This window comes from Lontra canadensis, unplaced genomic scaffold (genome assembly GCF_010015895.1).
Source record: "Lontra canadensis isolate GAN:19392208 unplaced genomic scaffold, GSC_riverotter_1.0 scaffold15, whole genome shotgun sequence".
NCBI lineage: Eukaryota > Metazoa > Chordata > Mammalia > Carnivora > Mustelidae > Lontra > Lontra canadensis.
Window position 1 is genome coordinate 3,486,126 of NW_022631009.1, and position 21,755 is coordinate 3,507,880.

At 38.5% G+C, this 21,755-nt stretch overlaps 1 long non-coding RNA gene across 1 annotated transcript in view; it reads left to right on the plus strand.

Moving 5' to 3' along the window:
• The first annotated feature begins 10,154 nt into the window (after nt 1-10,154).
• Nucleotides 10,155-21,755, plus strand: part of LOC116868293 — a 52,537-nt gene continuing 40,936 nt past the window's right edge. The window contains exon 1 of the long non-coding RNA XR_004382794.1: nt 10,155-10,483. This is a non-coding gene — a long non-coding RNA (uncharacterized LOC116868293). The remainder of the gene's footprint in view (nt 10,484-21,755) is intronic.

Genomic DNA, 21,755 nt, shown 5'->3' on the forward strand with positions numbered 1-21,755 from the left:
CCTAGTACTCAGTAAACATTCAATACAAATTAGTTGTATGAAGTGAAAGTATCATTTCCTTATAATGACACTTCAGTTTTTCCTTCCTTCCTTCCTTCCTTATATACTTTCCTTCCTTCCTTCCTCCCCTCACTCTAGGTCTCGTTCCATGGCACACTCTCACTATTGGCCTGTGAAAGATCTTACTTTTAAAAAATATTATTTTAATATTTTCCATCATTTCTGATCCCCACTACTGTACCCCACCCTTAACCTGTCTTTATATGTTCTTGGATATACACGCATCTATAATAATGCATAGTGCTTGGTGTGAGATATATTTTGCCCATTTTTCAGTATTATATATACTGATATATTCAGATATATATATTTCTATCTCTATATCTATATGTATTGGTAGATATAGATATAGATGTATATATTCAGATATATTCAGTATAGCTCATTTTCTCAGTGTTATGTTTGATATACATGTGTTGATAATAATGTATGGTGTTGTTTGCTGAGATATATTTTTTTCCTATTTCTCCCTCAATATTATGTTTTTAACATATTTTCATGTTTCTGGATCTGCCTCCAGCACACTGCTTTTGGCTTACATGGTGTACCCTTGCATCCGAGGATGGAGACCCAGATTGCATTCACCTCCTGCTACAGTTGATATCCTTGACATACTCCCTAATGGAACTGTGGGTGTGGGTGATTTTTGTCTCTGGGGACTGTACTGGCAAGTGAGATTGCAAATTTAATTTCACTACAGTGTCAGATTTTTCTTCACAAAAGCTACATTAGAAAGTACCCATCAAATAGTGTGTAAGAGTCAGGGTTTCTTTTCCCAGGTCCACAACGTCATTGAGTGTTTTCCAACTTTCTCATTTTTACCAACCTGGTGGCTACAAAGAGGTTCCATTATTATTTAAGTTATATTACTCATACTACCAGTGGGCTAGAGTGGCTCATCACATGCTTGGGTCCATTTGGAAATTTCCCTCTGAATACTGCCTAATCTTATTTTTGTCTCTTTTTATCCTACTTGGTTCCATGCCTTATTGATTTGCAGGAGTTCCTTATACATTCTGATTTTTGTTCCTAATAATCTGAATCTATATTTATTTTCTTCTAAGTGATTCATATCCTGTGACCTCTTGTCATTTTCTAGACTATTAAGCTTATTGGAAATAAATGGAGCTAATTAATAATACACTAGAAGAATTTTAATGAATCAAGGCCAAATACTGAACTTTCTTCATATTTGTTCCCAATAAGGCTATTCTGTTAGGAATGTCTGCCACTGACACAGATGTCTGTCTTATCTAGCTCTCACTGACTTTTGTTTTCTTTTTTTTTTTAAAGATTTTATTTATTTATTTGACAGACAGAGATCACAAGTAGGCAGAGAGGCAGGCAGAGAGAGAAGAGGAAGCAGACTCCCAGCTGAGCAGAGAGCCTGACGTGGGGCTCCACCCAGTTCCCTGGGATCATGACCTGAGCCGAAGGCAGAGGCTTTTTTAACCCACTGAGCCACCCAGGCGCCCCTGACTTCTGTTTTCTGATTGAAGATCTCATCAAAGCTAACACACTTGAGACTGGTTAGCAGGTGAATCCTTCAGTCACAAAGACTGAGGGTTAAAATATAAACAAATCATATATATAAAGCAAATGATCATACCATTCTTTTAGTTTATTCTGTCTGTTGACATGCATTTTTTTTTTAGTACTGTATATTAAGAACTGCATTGTTTTTTTCAAAATAAGATTACATCTGAGGAGATTGGCAATACAAAAAGAAAATTCTCTCAAAATACTTTGTCCTTATCTACTGGGTAGACTGAGAATTAAAGATTAACCTGATTTGTAGCAATACAAATACAAAAAAGATGTTAAAGCATCTTTAGACAAGTAATTAGGAGAATACTTGAACAGTAAGCACCAGTATAGCAGTAATTCCTTACATTGCTTTTTGCGTTTTTTTTTAAGCAACTAACACATTGTTCTAAATTCAGTAACCTTTGCCTGCATACAACAATGCTCGTGAAGAACTGACTTACCAACTTAGTAAACATAGAACATATGTGGACCCAAGAGTATACTACTTAGACTAAAATTCTAGTCCCTTATCATCTGGTTTCTAACTCTGCCTTTGGTATTTATCTTTCACAACCTTCTTATATATTCCAAGTTGAACTGGATATCTCACAATTCCCTGAAATCTCTAACACATTCGCAGTTTTATGCTCTTGTTCTTCTTCAGGAATTCCTACTCCCTCTTGCTGAAATCCTCCCCATTCTTGAGGGCTCGAGAGAGAGGCCACGCCTCCATGATGTCATCACACAACTATCACTAGATGTGACCTCCTTTTTCTGTTAAACCCCATGGCATTTAAAATATGTTTCTCCTGGTGCTTGGGTGGCTCATGTCAGTTAAGTGTCCAGCTCTTAATTTTGGCTCAGGTCATGATCTCAGGGTGGTGGAATGGAGCCCGGCATAGGTTCGGCTCCATGCAGGCATGGAGTCTGCTTAAGATTCTCTCTCTCCTCTCCCTCTGCCCCTATCCACAACCTCTCCCACCCCAACTCACGTGTGCATACTCTCTCCCCCTCAAAATAAATAAATAAATAAATAAAGCCTCTAATGTGGCACTTTTTCTCAACTTTTTTTCTCCATTTTATTTTATTTCTTTTCAGTGTTCCAGAATTCATTGTTTATGCACCATACCCAGTGCTCCATGCAATACGTGCCCTCCATAATACCCCCCACCAAGCTCACCCAACCCTCCACTTCCCTCCCCTCCAAAACCCTCAGTATCATATGGCACTTTTAACACAATTTCCTGGAATTCTGCATACTGGCATATTTGCATTTGTTCACAGACTAGAGTATAAATTCTGCAAGGCATAGTTTGGGTCTTATTGATGTCTATTCCCAATGGTGCCTGGCTATGATGCCTTTCATAAAGCAAGGATTCAAGTAATAATTACTGAATATTAAATGAATGTCCATGAGATCAATGAACTGTTAAGATATTGCACAGAGGATGAGGAAGAAATTGTCTCATATTTACAAGCCAAGACAAATAGGTCTTAGAAAAGCCAAGACAGGTTTTCTTTTTTTTTAAAAATAACTTTTATTTTTTTATTAACATATAATGTATTATTAGCCCCAGGGGTACAGGTCTGTGAATCGCCAGATTTACACACTTCACAGCATTCACCATAGCACATACCTTCCCCAATGTCCATAATCTCACCACCCTCTCCTTACCCCCCTCCCCCAGCAACCCTCAGTTTGTTTTGTGAGATTAAGAGTCTCTTATGGTTTGTCTCCCTCCTGATCCCATCTTATTTCATTTATTCTTTTACTTTCCCCCAAACTCCCCTCATTTCCTCTCAACTTCCTCATATCAAGGAGATCATATGATAATTGTCTTTCTCTGATTGACTTATTTCACTCAGCGTAATATTCTCTAGTTCCATCCACGTTGTCACAAATGGCAAGATTTCATTTCTTTTGATGGCTGCATAGTATTCCATTGTAGATATATACCAAATTTTCTTTATCCATTCATCTGTTGATGGGCATCTAGGTTCTTCCCATAGTTTGGCTATTGTGGACATTGCTGCTATAAACATTCGGGTGCACATGCCCCTTTGGAACACTACATTTGTATGTTTAGGGTAAATACCCAGTACTGCAATTGCTGGGTCATAGGGTAGCTCTATTTTCAACTTTTTGAGGAACCTCCATGCTGTTTTCCAGAGTGGTTGCACCAGCTTGCATTCCCACCAACAGTGTAGGAGGGTTCCCCTTTCTCTGCATCCTCACCAGCATCTATCATTTCCTGACTTATTATTTTTAGCCATTCTGACTGGTGTGAGGTGGAATCTCATTGTGACTTCGATTTGTTTTTCCCTGATGCTGAGTGATGTGGAGCGCTTTTTCATATGTCTGTTGGCCATCTGGATGTCTTCTTTGTAGAAATGTTTGTTCATGTCCTCTGCCCATTTCTTGATTGTATTATTTGTTCTTTGGGTGTTGAGTTTGATAAGTTCTTTATAGATTTAGGATACTAGCCCTTTATCTGATATGTCATTTGCAAATATCTTCTCCCATTCTGTCAGTTGTCTTTTGGTTTTGTTAAATGTTTCCTTTGCAAGACAGGTTTTCTTTATTCACAGTTCTGCTCCACCATTTGGAAGGCTGCTGCTCTTGACCATGGGCTCAAACACTTTAATCTTCATGTCCTCATTTGTGTAATGATGATAATAATACCACCCACCCAAAACAGTTTCATTTAGGATTAAATAAGATGATTTTTATGAAAAGGTCGACTGAATGTCCATATATCATTATCTGTTGGTTTTAGGGCTAGTATTATTTTTGTTAGGATCTTCATGTGGGTATAGACTTTATTTAAAATGATATTAGTGATAGGTGGCAGTTTATCTGCCTAAATGATAGTCAGTGATGAGAAATGTGTAGCAAAAATATTAGAAGGTAAAATCAAAATTTGATTAATGTAATCAGAGAAGTTTTTGTTAAAACAGAATGTACCCAAATTCAGGAATAAAATTAAGAAATTCTTCTTATATCAGAGGCATTTCTTTGCATGTTACTATTCAATTGAGCAATATTTTTTCATCCAAGAATTCCTTGGATGAAATTAACCAAATTGACTTTTTAGAATTGGTTGGAATTCTAGGCTTTGAAATTAGGTAGAAAAAACTCTAATTTCATCTCAATTTTCCAGGCCATGTTCTTTCACAATTTTATTATAAATTAAATATAAGCTTGAACAAACATGAAGTGTAGTGTCAAAAGCAAATTAATTCTATTGGTGTCAGCACATTCCCAGATTCATTTCCCAGTTCTGCTAAATGTGTAAGGGGAGAGGAGAGGAAAGAGGAGGACAAGACTTCACCTCCCACTTGCAGTTTTAACATAGGAGCATGGAGGAGTGGGACACATGCGTAAGCCCCAGAACCAGGCAGATGGACTTAAATCCTGCCTTGCTCAGTCATTCACTGCATGCCTCTTTCAGGCCTTCAGATGGTTCCTTCCTTTACAACACAGGAGAGATGTTAGCTACATTATGAATCTGTCATCCAAGTAGCCTGGGATTTATGCGAAGGACTCACATCACAAAAGTATCTCAATAATTAAGGTTTTGAAGTCAGAAATGCATCAAAGTACACCCATGATACTGTGAGTTTGAGAAGAGAGATACATCTTTGACTGCCTGGTGCCAAGCAGAAGGCAGGTACATAGTGGGTGAGTGTTAAATGTAATCAGATGAAAAGAAGGACTTCAACTTCATTCTGTGGATACAAAGTAAATATCCTATCATCTTTCTTGCCCGGTCTGTATAGACATCTCTTGTTACTTCTTATTCAGGATGCAATGACATTTGACAGGAGCTCAAGATCCAGGAATTCTCCAATAGCTGGCCAACACTTCAACTGATTCAAGAATGCATTCTACCCAAGGGATATTCTAGGAAAAATCATTCCTTTTATTTTTTAAAGACTTTCCACCAAATCCCAATAGAGTCTTCTTATCATATAATGCTGTGAGAAAACCTTTAGCATGGGCTATAGTCAGCAGGACAGCTGGTCTCCTTGGCCTCATTTCTCTAGGTCTACACCCTAATCTCATCTTTCCATCTTAATACTGTGATGGTGAATAAAACAGATCCCAAAGAAAAGAAAGTAGAGCAATAATTTATTTATATTTCTTGTACTAATAATCTGGTAATATGTCCCGAGTTGTCCTTGGACTTGATCCCTGCAGAGCAACAAATCTCTGGTAGGGTTGACATGTAAAGATGAGCCCTGAACACCAATCACTACTTTCTCACAATTTCCACCATGAATTGAAACTGCACAAGCCCCAGTGCATTTTCCTTTTCCAATTGAATATACACAGGTCTTTAGTTGCAGCTTAGCCCTTGCTAATTTTATCATCTTGAAGCACCTATTTATTATCCCTGAGTATTAATTTGTTTATATGGGAATGGAGTTATCTCACTTTAGCGTTGTTTGAGGGAGAAAATGAAAGATTATAGAAGAAATTTCTGGAAATTGGCTGGTTCTCAAGAAGTATTAACTCTCTAATAAGCTTTATTCAGCTTCATTTCCTTTTCCTATTTACTAGTCACCTTGACTTTAAAAAAAGTTTGATATAAACAAAACAAAGGGATTAATAAGGAAAATAAGAAAACCAAAATTTCAAGAGGTAATATGCCAACTGGTTATCTATCCCAGTTAACAGTCATTGCCACATCTGTCCAGTCATTCACCCCTCTACCTTCTGGAAATTGTTTCTCTGCACTCACTCACTCCTTCTGGGAAATGGTGTTTCTCCCATTGAAGGCATCTATTTTGAATGGGGGCTGTCATTTGTTCTAAGTCCCAGCAACACTTAATGATCTGAGGTGAGTAAATAAATCCAGAGTAACACCACTCACTGCCTGACCTTAACTGATTGGTCTGGGAATGAATCCTCCACTCACACTAGACAAAGTACATATCTTCTCCCTGGTTTTTTAATTTGAAAAAGAGAGAGAGAGAGAGACAGCAGAAGCCAGTCATTTTCTGGTGATGACTCTGGAAGACTGAAGATGGAGCTGCTGCCAGATTCTGAGTTTCCTGCTGGTGGGAAAACCTTTCCTAAGAAAATGAAGCCAACATGTGGATACAAGACATGTAGCACATTCTGGAGACATTTGAGTTTCTATTCCCAGTTGGTCTCTGGGCCATATTTGCTCTTTTTGTGGTTATAAGTCTTCCAATAAATTTCCATTTTTTTGGCTCAACTAGTTTTTTGTTGGCTTGCTGTCACTTTCAACTGGAAATAAACCTGACTTAGGAAATTCTTAAAAACAAAACAAAACAAAAAAAGATAAAAAACAAGACTCCATAAACTCTCACTCCAGGGCCAACAAGAGGTTCTAGGATCTGCCAAGATAGGAGAACTTGAAGCTGGATGTGACTGAGGAGTGGATGTTGCCCTTGCCTGGCTCTAAGCAGAAGTAAGATGTAAGGGATTCAAGATAGGGGCAAAGGAGAAGCTGAGTACAAGAGTCCAACCTTATTAATCTTATAACCCTTATGAGCTCAGTCACAGAGTAAACAACAAAAATAACAAACACACAATCAAAGGGGGTCAAAAGCCAGAGTCTGTGACTGGTCATAATCAAATGGAGCGAACAGGCTAAAATGGGTAGGTAAGAGTCAGTCTATCATGGAGATGCTAATATTCAGGCACTGATATAAAGAGGCCATTACTTCAGTTAAAGGGTGACTGTGTTGGGCACCTGGGTGGCTCAGTGGGTTAAGCCTCTGCCTTCAGCTCAGGTCATGATCTCAGGGTCCTGGGATCAAACCCCATGTTGGGCTATCTGCTCAGTGAGGAGCCTGCTTTCACCTGCCTTTCTGCCTACTTGTGATCACTCTCTGTGTCAAATAAATAAATAAAATCTTAAAAAAAAAAAAATAAAGGGTGACTGTGACTCCACTTGCAGAAGGAAACTCATTGTTAAATGGATGGTGTGGACGTGGATATCCCATCCAAGACAGTGATTTTATTCTGAACTCTGGTTCTGACACTGAGACAATGATTTTAACAGGAGACCATTCAAGTGACTGTTTTAATTCTTCATTTGTATTGACTCATGGTTCCATGTAGATACTTTTTCCCACTTCATGAGTGAGGCACCCAACTTAAAAAAAAAAAATCCTGTTTCCAATATGACTCACTTTGTATGTAACATATTAAGATACATCTCTTACATGAAGAAAAATAAACCTCTAAGCACAAATAAATTGTCCAACGTATTTAAATTTGTAAGGTTTTGGCCTGCTGTTGATGATACGTATCAGTTCTGTGGTTGGACATAAATGCATCTCATTCCAGGTAAGTAATATTTCCTTTAGCATTTTAACAGTTCTCAGATGTTCTCTCTATGTTGATTCATTCAGGCTACAATCCAGAAGAAGAAGTTGTCGGGTCTTTAGAACACAACATCCAAGGTCATAAATTCACTAATACCATGGCAAGGACAATTGAATGGAGAATAAGAACCATCATCTCTTAGATGAGTAGTCTTTTAGAACAGAAAGTGCTTTCCCATTTATGATCTTATATGAGCCTTATTGTAGTCCTTTGAAGCAGGTATTATAGCCTTTTTAAGGATGATAAAAGTGAGACTGAAACATTAAATGGCTTGTCCACGATTATACATGAGAGTAGTATATGGGAGAGCCAGGATTCATATCCATTTCTTAGGACTGTTTTGCTTTCCAGTACAATATAGCTGCATCACAGCAAAATACCTTATCTGTCCTTGAATGAGCTGTCTGAGATATCTTATAAATGATAGTAACATCTTAAGGCAGTTTCCTGATTGTCAAGCATGATACTGCATAAGGGGCGCTGGACTAAACGTCTTGACAGTTGTTCAGAAACCAAAGCATAAAATGCATTCAAGCGGTCTCTCAATTACTTGGCACCAAACTTTTCTTGGAGATGATCCTGCTGTCAGATAACTGATGGATAGGCCCCAATTTCTATCTGGTAAATTAACTACTGCTATTTTTCTGTGTTGAACCGATTTAGCAAAATATGTTTATTCTACAACTAGCTGAAAGTGTATACTAAAGCGGAGTAAAACTTTGGTTGTTAATTTTGCATGGGTAAGTTGGAGAATAATTTTTTAAAATTGAATCTATATTTAAATATTTGAATTTTATTGCATGTTTAGAGGTTTTATTACATTTTTAGAGGTTTATATATTCACCATGAACATATATTTTTGTGAGTCCAAGAAATATATAGTCATTATTTGCACGGCAATGGGTTCGCTTTATTGAGCAAATCCTGGGCTAAATACTCATTAGGGCCTAGGGATAATAACATAAGATAATGATACTGCTTTGTTTTAATTGACGGATAGGTTTGTAAAGGGACAAAGTATTACAACCATGTTCAAAATAAGACACCTTTGGGAATTAATCAAAAGTATTAGGGAAAGTTAGAATGTGCTTATAAGTTCAGTCAAGCAAAAAATTGGGAAATAGGAAGACAGTGATTAGCGAGGTTGTTTAATAAATAATGAGAAAAAAATTAACCCCCTCTAGCCAACCAATTCCACCATGTCACTTATCTTCCTCAAATGGGAAGTTTTAATTATGTATTAAAATACTGTTTGTATCAAGGAATAAATATTATTAAGCATAACACTTTCTCATTATGGTTTTATCTACACATTTATAAGTTGAAAAAAATAAATGGAAGTACTTAGTCACTTTACAGTAGAGGATTTTGAGGGAACAGAGCCATTATTCAGCTTTACAGTCTATGATAACTCTATCTTCTTAATGTTGGTGACATTCAGAGAGCCCCTTAGTAGATACATTCAGTCTCCAGCTAATGTGAATCTGGAACAGATAAAATTTTGTCTGAAGAATATTATTGTTTCCATAGTTGCTTCTATCTTAAAATCATTATCTGGTAAGGTTATCTGCTGAGCCCCTTTTCTTCAAAGATATATGCAAAAGACATTTGATTTATTACTTCATTTGAATGTGTTATTTACATCACAAATCTTGCACAAAGGATTTCATGCTTGGAAATGCCCTCTTGAAATAACCACTCATTTTGCTTCATTTATGTTGCCATATGCAGTCAGTGCCACATTAGCAGGGTAATTATTTACAGATGGACTTCATCTTATAGTAGGAAAATCCAGGCCTTCCACATACTGTATCAGACACTCTGACCATGTCACATAATTAACTCAATAAAACATAACTATGCACGTTTGCAGCATAGGTATTTATACAAATTTCTTCCCAGACAGTTGGCCCATGTCCATGGCCTAAGGGAGAGTGCTCTCAAGGGAAACCGACCAGTTTTGGCACTTCATCCTGTCTCAGAGTGAGATTTTTGTGGGTTGGATTCCAAATGTTACTGAAATTGCCTAGCTACCACATCTCCATAGAAGGAGAAACAGAATTTGACAGCAACTGGTCATGTAGCCAGTTCCCAGGGCTTATCTTGACACCTGGGTGGTATGGAGTTTTCCATTTGCACCTATCATATCCTCTCCGAGTAAGGCTGACTGTGGGCAAATGCTAGGGTGAGTAATCCTCCACGACTCCTGATTCACATCTAGTTGTGGTAGCTTTCTGGCCCTTGTGAATTGGAAGAGAATTTAAAAGTCAGTGAGCAGATCTTGTGGAGCCCTCATGTGCCAGGATATGAGACGGGGTTCCAATAAGGCCTGATTCGAGGAAGTTTTGATGATGAGGGAAACTCCCCTGAGGAGGAGATCATTCATCTGGCGTCAGAAGAGTGTATTGGCAAGAGCCCTGTAGAAGCAACTTGCCCATGTGGTGACTCAAGGAGAAGAGCATCATGTGTTCAAGGATCTCAGGAAAGCTTACCACAGCGGAAAAGAAGACAGTCATGACAGAGGAGCAACAGGTCAGTCTCAGTCAATTCTTGCAGGATCTTAAAAAGAGTTATGAAGAATCTTAGCCTTTAACCTAAACACAATAGGGAATTATTGCTGGGCCTTTGCAGAGAAGCTTTATGAGTCACAATTATGTTTTTAAAGAGGTCCTACTGGCTACTACGAGAAAAAGGGGTCAGTGGTGGCCTGAGCGAGGTAGTGTGAGATGGAAGAGACCAGTTAAGAAGCTGTGATGCTTTTATTATTCCAGACACAACATGGTGGGAATATGTACTAGGGTAATGCCACCAGAGACAGAAGGGAGGAGAGGGACCCAGGGGGCATTTTAGAGGTGCAATTGACAGGCTGGATGGCTGGTTTGGCAAAGGGAAAGGTAGAGATAAAGGGAAGGCAGAGATCTAGGACAGACATGCTCATGAATGCCCCTGAGAAACAGAGGAGGAGCAGGAATCCTTTGGGATGGTAGAGTTCTAGAGGCTTGTGAGAAAGGCACAACCTTATTGATCTCTGGTTCTCACTGGGTCTCCCCAGCTCATGGCTTCGAAGTCTATTGGCTCACTTGAGTCTCCTATGCAGCTAAATTTAAGTTCATTGTTGTTGCTTTTTTTTTTTTTTCTGGTTAACTTATGGATATAATAATAGGATTTAAGGGGGAAAAGAGACCTTTTCTCTTTTTGCTTCTTCTACTTCCCCTCCTCCCCCAATTTCTCTTTTGAGGCCATCCAGAGGGCCTATGATGTAGAAGGCAGAAGTTTGTGTGGGTGAGCATGTGGCTTGCAGTTTAGTGTATGGTGATTGCTTAAATCACATTAAACCCACCACTCCCAGCACTTAAACAAGAAAGTCCGTGATATTTCGGTATAATATCTCTGCAGGGAGATTTCTAATAACTGTAATTTGTGCTAACAGAAAAGACATGATCTCTTATTACTGATTGTGGGAAGATAATAAGTGTGCTATGGCCTACACAAGGGGAAGAGTGTTGCCATCATGGCAGGGAGGGAGAACAGGAGAGACCACTCATCCCCGCCCCCTCCCATTACTTTCAGAATAGTTTTTAAGGACTGTTAGAAATAGGAATTATAAGGAATTAAGGAACTATAAGGAATTTAATTCTATTCAAAATTCCTTCCTGAGTTTTGGAACCCACATGATTTAGTAATTTCAATTACTCACAATAAGACATATATGAAACACATACAGCATAAAGCTTCCTTGGTAATAGATAAATTCCAGCTAAGAAATGCAGAAAGAATGATAAAATTAGAGAAATCACAATTTTGTAATTCCTAATCAGGCAGAAGAAGGGCCTGGAGGGCTCATGTTTATGATTTGCCCCAGTTCCTGAGAGCCTGCAAGGTCCCAGGGCCAGTAATGACATGGGAATTGAACACAGCGATATGTTTCTGATTTCACCACTTTCGACCAGTAAGACTACATGGGGACTTTACACAGCCAGAGAGTTTAAGTTTCAATTTTCTCATTTGTAAAATGGTACCATGGATTGTATCTGTCTCTCACTAAGGATGAAATGATATAAGACATAAAGTGTTGAGGGGCACCTGGGTGGCTCAGTGGGTTAAGCCTCTGCCTTCGGCTCAGGTCATGGTCTCAGGGTCCTGGGATCGAGCCCCACATCAGGCTCTCTGCTCAGCTGGGAGCCTGCTTCCCCCTCTCTCTCTGCCTGCGGCTCTGCCTACTTCTTATCTCTCTCCGTCAAATAAATAGGATCTTAAAAAAAAAAAAAAAGACATAAATTGTTGAACCTTTATTAACAAAAAATCTCTTAAGTCCCTACTCTGCAAAAGGCACTAATTTAACACTCACTTGTTGTAGACATTGCTCTAGGCACTAAAAATAGAAAGTGGACAAGACACCCCAGCCTCCAGCTTCATAAAACTTACAAGTTTGTAGTGGGACAACACCAAATATGGTGTAGAGGCACATAAGGAAAAGATTATAAGTCATACTAAGTGCTGGAAGGAAAGTAACTGTCCCATTCTGGGTAGTCAGGGAAGGCTTCTCTGAGGAGGTGATATTTAAACAATGCAAAAAGAGGGGGAAATATTGGTGGGAGAGGGAGGTATGAAAATTTTAAAAAGCCTTGTCTTCTTTGTGGAATCCACTCTAGATTGAATGTTTGCGCCTTCCCCCACCCCCCGCCCCTGTCATCCCCAATTCGTGTGCTGAAATCTAACCCGCAAAGTGGTGGTATTAGGAAGTGGGGTCTTCGGGAAATGAGTAGGTATATGAGGGTGGAACCATCATGAATAAATTGCCCTTATAAGAAAGACACTTGACTCTCCTGTCGCAAGAGGACACAGTGAAAAGCTGTCTATGAAGCAGGAAGTGAGCCCTCACCGGACCACGGAATCTGCTGACGCCTTGATCTTGGACTTCTCAGCTGCCAGAAGAGTGAGAAATAAATTTCTGTTGTTTATACACTACCCAGCTCATGGTGTTTTTGTTATAACAGCACTAATGGACTAAGACAATCCATGGAGATAAAGCCGGCAGTGTGTCATGGGGCTGCAGAAAATGAGCCTGGAATCTGTTCATTCCGGCTGTTAGAGGTAGAGTTGGAAATTAGGAATTTTTTCCAAAAGCGACAGGAAATCAGAGCTTTGAAACAGATAACAGATGTTTTGTTTTATTTTTATTTTTTATTTATTTTTTAAAAATTTATTTATTTGAGAGAGAGAGCCTGAGCAGGGATAGGGGCAGAGGGAGAGGGAGAAAAAGACTCCCCGTTGAGCAGGGAGCCTGACACAGAACTCCATCCCAGGACCTTGGGATTGTGACCTGAGTCTAAGTCAGACCTTTGACTGAGGATCCAGGTGCCCTGTTTTTGTTTGTGTGTTTGTTTGTTTTTAAGATGTATTTATTTGAGAGAAAGAACATGCAGTGGGGTGGGCCAGAGGCAGACAGAGAGAGAGAGAATCTTAAGCAGAATCCCTTCCGAGCATGGAGCCCAACCCAGGGCTTGATTTCATGGCCCCGAGATCATGACCCGAGCAGAAGTCAAGAGTTGGGTGCTTAGCTGACTGAGCCACCCAGGAGCCCCTCTGGTGTATGTTTCAGGCATAGTTCTAATGCTGTATGGATCTAAAGCAGGTTAAGAGAGGAGAGTGCACGATCAGGAGGCAGTTGCACTCATCCACGAAAAAAACAATGGTGGCCTGGTCTAAGGGGGTAGGGGCTGAAAGGGAGAGAAGGACAGGGGTTCCAGATGTACTTGTGACAGGATAAAGAAGATTTGATGGCAACTGGTGTAAGGAAATGGAGATGCAAAAGTAGGAATCAGGACTGGGACATGGGCTTCCAGCTAATTCACTGGGTGGGGTGGCCCTGGCATTTACGGGGCTGAGGAGAGGACTGAGGAGGGAGGAAATGGCCCAATCAAATCAGCAGCTCTTTCTAACATGTGCTAAATTTGAGATTTCTCAAAGGAGAAACTCAAGTACAGACATTTTCTCCCAGCAGGAAAACAAGTAAGTGCCATTTATTATTAATAATAATATGCTTAATATCCTTATTGGATGAAGCTGTTGCTTGGAGTGTTTTCTTAGCAATTCTTCTTTGGGAACCTAAAATAATCACAAATAACTCTTCAAAAATTTGGGGATTCTATTTTGGCAAGATGTAATTTTATCACAATTAAATTCAGTGTACTAAATGATGTCAGAATTTTTTAACTTTTTAAAACCATGATTTAAAAAAAAAAAACATACAAATAGAAAAAATACAAACATAAATCCTGAGGGCCAAATTGAAATGGAGACCTCTACTTCATTCAGTCTATAAAATCAGTCAACAGAATCATATAATTTTGAAAGCCAGATGATAACTCGCCAATTTTTATCATAGTTATATGAAAAGACAATATACCATTCTTAGATTTACTTAATGTGTTTGTTTTATGCTACAAATTACTTTAACAGCAGCATTATTGAAAAAGCAAATGGCACAAAACCTTTCCTTCAAATCCTGAAATATTTAATCTAAATCACTGTAAAAAACAGATGTTCATTCACACTGTCACTTAAAAATATAGATACAAGGTCCCAGAGTGAGGCAATTAGAAGTTACTGTTCCCTCAGCAATTTTAAATTGCTTGTGTTCAGCTGACATTTCTTATGTAACTGAAAACCACATGATTTGAAGGCTTGCCTCTTTTTATCATTTGAAAAAGTAGAAGGCATTGTAATTTCTTACTGCTTTTTCAAATAAGGAGATTTTAAAAAAACCCTAAAACATACTGTTTATTATATGTTATGTTGCCAAATGATCAAATGCTTGGTTTGAACAATAGTTACCTCATATACTATTCCTGGCAGAGTACTAGGCACCCCTGAGAAAAGCCAAGGAGTATTTTTTTTCTTTCTTTAAATTTTTTTTTTTTTAGATTTTATTTATTTGACAGAGAGAGAGAGAGATCACAAATAGGCAGAGAGACAGGAAGAGAGAGAGGGGGAAGCAGGCTCCTCGCCGAGCAGAGAGCCGGAAGCGGTGCTCAATCCCAGAACCCTGGGATCATGACCTGAGCTGAAGGCAGAGGCTTAACCCACTGAGCCACCCAGGCGCCCCTACCAAGGAGTACTTTTTAAATTAAACTAACTTGAATCTGGTTGTGTATGTGAGGGTGACCATCTTTCTTAGTTTGCTCAGGACTGAGGGGGTTTTAAGCATAGGGATTTCAATTTTAAAATTAGGACTTTCTTGGGTAAACCTGGATTATGTCCCTTGAGTAGGGGCAAGGGAAGTGTTATTTTTACATATGTGTATTTTTAAAATTTGTGCCACCCCAAACATCACTAAAAATGGAATCTGTTGATTTTGAGGTAAAAAAATAGATCTTTAGAAATAGCTAATAGATTTTAGTTGTCCTCTTAAGGCATGTTTCAAGCTGGGACTTGGTCTTACCTTTTTGCTATAATGCCCACCAGAGGCACTTTATAGGTATGGCTTTAACAGGATGTTGACTGGTCAAGAAAATTAAAAGGGAGAGTGATACCACAATGCAGGTGTTTCCTTCCCTTCCCCCAAGGCCCCTAACTCTCAGATTTTCATGAAAATGGAAAATTACTATAGTCTATGCTTTATAGAATTCATCTTGGGAAGAGGGAAGTGTGAGAAACTTTCAGTTTCAAGACTGATAAAAAAAAAAATCTTATGAACCAGAATGCAGATTGGTAATAAATGTATTTTCTTTTTGTCTTTTTTTAGATTTCATTTATTTATTTACAAATAAAGAAATATTTATTTATTTATAAGGAGGGCAGAGGGAGAAGGAGAGAGACTCTCAAGCAGACTCCACACGGAGCTGGGGGACGGATGCCAGTCTCACCCTCAGGACCCTGAGACCACAGCCCCGAGATAAAATCAAGTGTCTGATACTTAAATGACTATGCCCCTGGGGGCAGCCTGGAATTTTCTTCATCAGAACTAGAATTTGGGTGCTGCAAAAAAGTCAACTTTTAAGCCCACCCTTGTCCTTTTTTTTTGCTCTTTAATGAAATAGCTGTTCTTCCATGTGTTTTTCCGTGATTAACAGAAACATTTGATTTGCAGTTTTTAAGGGAACTTAAAGAAAACATTCTCCTTCTGTTCCTTTTATTTAATTTTTTAAAAATAAATAAAACCACCAAACCAGTTAGTCTACATTCTTGGTAAAGCATTACCTGTTTCTTAATACAAGGAAGTAAAAATACATAAAATATATATAAAGGAGTGTTGGATCAAGGCCATGTACCTTACTGTTTATGTTTTCACTTGAGATCGGAGATCAGAAGCTCTGTCTTTCATCCTACATATTCTTTCCCAGCCCCGGGACTGAGTCAACAGAGATGCTAACTGCATCTATGAACACAGGTGAAGTTTTAGTGTAAATGGGAAAAAGGGCAGAAACATTAGCAGGTTTCCCTTCATGTCATCTACGAATGGGAATCGATTAAAGTTATTGCACAAGAAGCTGGGTGTGGATGCCAAGGGAGGAGGTGGGCTGGGTGGTGCCCCTGACAGTGGAGGCTTCCAGCCCTGCCTGAACTTGTCTCAAGAGCAGGGAAAGGACAAAACAATTTTCTCACCATGTCAAAGTACATCCTGGTTTCTACAAACTGAACAAGTTTTCCAATGGCGGATATTCTCGGATCATCGGGAATATTTGTATCAGGAATAGGCATTCATTTTAAAGCAAAAAACTATTTAGAAGTAGTTTTAGTGACTGCCTGCCAACATACCTGCAAATACACATCCTCTGGCCCCTTTTATTTAAGAACTCTGCATTTAAAGAGACGTCTGACTTAGGTATCTCGTATTTGGGGATTATAGTTATATTCCTATGAATGGCTGTAGCAATCTGGAATGAGTTTGGAGAGATTTCCATGTGCTGCATCTACCCATCAGCTATTGGGTTAAGCCAATTCTGAAAAGAATAAAAGAAAATGCATTAGTTTTCTATTGCTTCTGTGATAAATTCAGTGGTGTGGAATAATCTTAAATACATATAGATAGATACAGATATAGATATAGGTATATTTTAAAGATTTTATTTCTTTATTTGACAGACAGAGATCACAAGTAGGCAGAGAGGCAGGTAGAGAGAGAGGAAGAAGCAGGCTTCCTGCTGAGCAGAGAGCCCAATGCAGGGCTCGATCCCAGGACTCTGGGATCATGACCTGAGCTGAAGGCAGAGGCTTTAACCCACTGAGCCACCCAGAAGCCCCTAAACTTAAATATATGATCTGACAGTTCTGAAAGCCAGAATTAGTGAAAACATACATGCACGAAATTTGTAAATGCATGATCCAAGGTTTTTCCATAAGAGCCCCAAACTAAAAACACCCAGAGCATCTATGAGTAGGCGAATGGTTAAATAAATTGTGATACTATGTAGCAACGCACGCTACTCATACACAAAACCACCTGGGTGCATTTCCAAAGCATCATGCTGACGGAAAGAAGCCAGACAGAAAAGAGTATGTCCTTCACGCTTCCATCTATAGAAGTTCTGTAGAAGAGGCAAGACTAACCCATGGCCGGAGAATCAGAACAGGGTTTCCCACACTTGGGGGTATTGATTGTAAAGGAACAGAAGGCAAGTTTCTGGGGTAATGGAACTATTCCATATCTTGTTGAGACTGTTGGGTAGTGGGTATATGCGTTTTCCAAAACACACTGGACTGCATTTTTAAAATGTGTGAATTTGGAGTACTACCTCGGTGGCTCAGTCGTTGTGTCTGCCTTCGACTTGGGTCATGATCTCAGGGTCCTGGGATTGAGCCTCCTGTTGGCTTCCTGCTCCGTGGGGGGCCTGCTTCTCCCTCTCCCACTCCCCCTGTTTGTGTTCCTGCTCTTGCTGTGTCTCTCTCTGTCAAATAAATAAAATCTTAAAAAAAATAATAATGAATAAATACATAAAATGTGTGAATTTTAGTGTATACTAATTTTACCTTAAAAAGCAAATAAAAATAATAACAAATTAAATACAGAACATTACACTGATTTTATTTTTGCGAAAGTATATTTTATGTTTTCCACAAATTACTAGAAGTAAATAAATTGATTTATGAATAAGGGTTATCTTCAAGTGGTAAAATTATTGGTACTTTGGGACACCTGGGTGGCTTAGTCAGTTAAGCATCTGACTTCAGCTCAGATCATGATCTCAGAATCCTGTGATCCAGTCCGGTGACTCACACCCTGCTCGTGGTGGGATCTGCTTCTCCCTCTGACCGCCCCCTCCCTTTGCTCCTGCTGTTTCCCAAATAAATAAAACCTTTTTAAAAAGATTAGTCTTTTTGTTTCTTTACCCTTTCAATATTTTCTGCAATTCATAGTTTATAATAAAGTCATTTAATAAATGCCACTATCACACACGTCAGACCTATGACAAAAGTATTTGTAATTTTTCATATCCTGTTTTATATTTATTTAACTTATATGTTCTTTATTAATATTATTTATTATATTAAATTTATTTATTTTATTTTATATTTGTACATTTATAATATATTGTATTGCTTATTTCATTATATTTAGTTGTGTATATACATTTTGTTATATTTATATATTATTTTATTTTATTTATTGTATTATTTTATCCAAATCAAATTTATTGGGAGCCAAACATAATTTATCAGTATAAATGCTGTTTAAAAAATTAAAACCAGGGGTGCCTGGGTGGCTCAGTGGGTTAAAGCCTCTGCCTTTGACTTGGGACATGATCCCAGGGCTCTGGAATTGAGCCCCACATAGGCCTCTCTGCTCAGCAGGGAGCCTGCTTCCCCCCTCTCTCTGTGCCTGCCTCTCTGTCTACTTTTGATCTCTGTCAAATAAGTCAATAAAATCTTTAAAAAAAAAATTAAAAGCAAACAGTAAAGAATGTCTTTAAGAAATCAAACCTTGATCCTGGGAAGCATGGCAGAGCTCTTTAAATATTGGTTGGTTCCAGGGTTCCTGTCCTTGGTTCCTTACCTTTTTATCCACTCTAGGTACACTTTCGAGTGACCTTAATCACGTTCAATAACTACCTCACCACCAAGCTAACAACTTCCAATACCTTTGTATATAGGGCTAATCTCACTCCTGAGTTTCATGCCTGCATATTTATCTGCCTTCTGAGTATCTCCAACTGAATGGCAATGACCTCAAATGCAACATTTTCCTGCTGGAAATAATTAACAAACCACTTCCCTAACTTCTTATCATCACTTAGCTGGGAACTGAAGGGTCCTTTCAGTTGCCAGCTTGTTCCCCTTGTTTTCCCCCTACCTCCACTGTGCATCTCATAGGTGCTAAGCTCTGGCCATTCGGTCTCTGAAGTGTCTCTCACTCTCACGTCTGCCTCCTGCCTTTTCCCCCACGGCCCCACAGAGCCACTGTTGGGTCTCCTATGAGCTCAAGGCTGACCAATGTCAGTAACCTGCTGCATTATACTTCTGCTTCTGCCTCACCTTTACAGTTACTGTGTTTGGGCCCCTGCCAGTGTGCTCTTATCAAATGCAGCTTGGCTTCCCAAGAGGACATGGGAGCTAGCGTCGGCCACTTACTATGTGTGACCTGGGATCAGTTTTCACTTTGACTTCCTCATCTCCACAGCGAGGAAACCATGCCTACTGTCAAAGTTCACTGAGGAGCCTTAGAAGAAACAATCCATAAAACGTGTTCTACATGGTGCCTGGCTCAACCAAAGAGATCAATAAATTATATACTTTCACCTGTTATTCATAGACTTAGCTTGATTCTGTGGACGTCTTTAGCATCTCTGAAATCTTGGAATAACTTACTGCAACTTACTGAGTCATTGCTGTCCACTCTATACTATCCAAAAAGCAAGGCTGAGGATGAAAAGAATCAGAGATCCATGAAATGTGCTGCAGTGAATATAGGACAGAGCCACACCCAGTTAAACTCCCTTCTCTTTCTGCAACAGGTGGAACAAAGGAATTTCTAACTTAATGGTCTCTTCTGATGTATATTTCACAAGTTCTGGCTAGGGGCGCCTGGGCGGCTCAGTGGGTTGCCTCCGGCTCCAGTCTTGATCCCAGGGTTCTGGGATCCAGCCCCGCATCAGGCTTTCTGCTCAGCAGGGAGCCTGCTTCCTCCCTTCTCTCTGCCTCTCTCTCTGCCTACTTGTGATCTCTGTCTGGCAAATAAATAAATAAAATCTTTAAAAAAAAAAAGTTCTGGCGAGGAATTTTTCCTTCTCTTTCCTTCTTTCCTTCCTTCCTTCCTTTCACCCTCCCTCCTTCCCTTCCTTTTTCTTTTTTCCTGTGGTCATACAAGAAGCTTGTCAGACACTAAAGGTGACATTGTTTTCCATTTATTTTAAAGTACATATAGAATTAGGCTGTTTCTTTCTCTGTAAAATAGGGATGGAACTGTAATTACCTAGTAGTGCAGCTGTGAGAATCAAATAATTTCATTCATGTATATTTCATGTAAAGCATATAGTTCCAGGCACATAGTAAGAACTCAATAGATGTTCATATATACTATTTGTGGTTCCTCACCTTATTATTATTACCTTCTCAACTCATTCAAACTCTATGGCAATCTAGAGATAGAATCAAAATGGGTACGTGAACACACATTTAGGTAGCAATATCTGTATATATACATAACACATAAAAACATATTAAGGATTTTAGTTAATTTTCTTTGATATAGTTTTAATTTCCTTTGCAGAAGGAATTTCTCATATTTCCAAGAGATGACTGAAATGACTTCCCTACTGCCTCGCCTGTTCAATTTGGTTCCATTTAACTGATATTTATGGGGTCAAATATTCTGCGCTAGACACTTTTGTGTGGTAATGGACACCAAATGGCAAATTGTATTAATACATCCCTGCTCTTGTGGGGTTGAGAGTCTAACCATAAATGTAAATATTAAACAAGAGATTACAAGTTTGATCAATGTTATGTTTGGGGAAATGAATGGTACCGTGGGAAGGTGCAGCTGTCATCCTTTGATTTATGAGTTTCCAGGCAATGCATAAACTGAGTTATTTAATTCATTTTGATAATAGTCTTTCAGACTATCTCTCCCATACAAGGAAACTTTTGCACTTCTTGCCTGTGTTATTTTAAAAACAAAATCTTTGAGCAGTGAACTTACCTTGGTAATCAGACATTAAAAATCTTAGGATAAAAGAACAAAGGTTCTGAACCATGTTACTCCCATAATCAGAATGTACAAAGTCAATGAATGAAATTCAGGCACAAATTTCTCACCACTGAATCATACTCTGGAGAGAACAGTACACTTAATGAGTAAATAAATGAATTCAGTAAGCAGGATAGAAGTTTAATTATGAGTGTACAATCCTGAAATACATTCTTTAATTTTAGATTTGTCAGATACTGACTTTATAATCTTTGGCAAGTCATATTTTATCTCGATTACTAAGATTTTGCTCTCTCAAAACAAAATAATTAGAAGCAAACCACATCAACTATTTTGAACAAAAATTAGGAAATAAATGTGAGAAATAAAATTATGAGATTTTATAAATTTCAGTTTTACTTGACATTTAAAATAGCTATACTGCCAAATAGTGCAGAAACAAACAACCCTTAGCTATAATAACATATATTATATTTTTCAAAGGAACTACAATCCTCTTTAAGGCAGAGTTTGTCTTACTGACCCATTTAACTTAAAAACAGTAAATGAATATCTTTGCAAGGAATGAAGTGATTTGATTTATAATTAATTGAATAACTAATGAAAGATTTTTTCCTAGTATATTTATGTATATATATACACATATGCTCATCT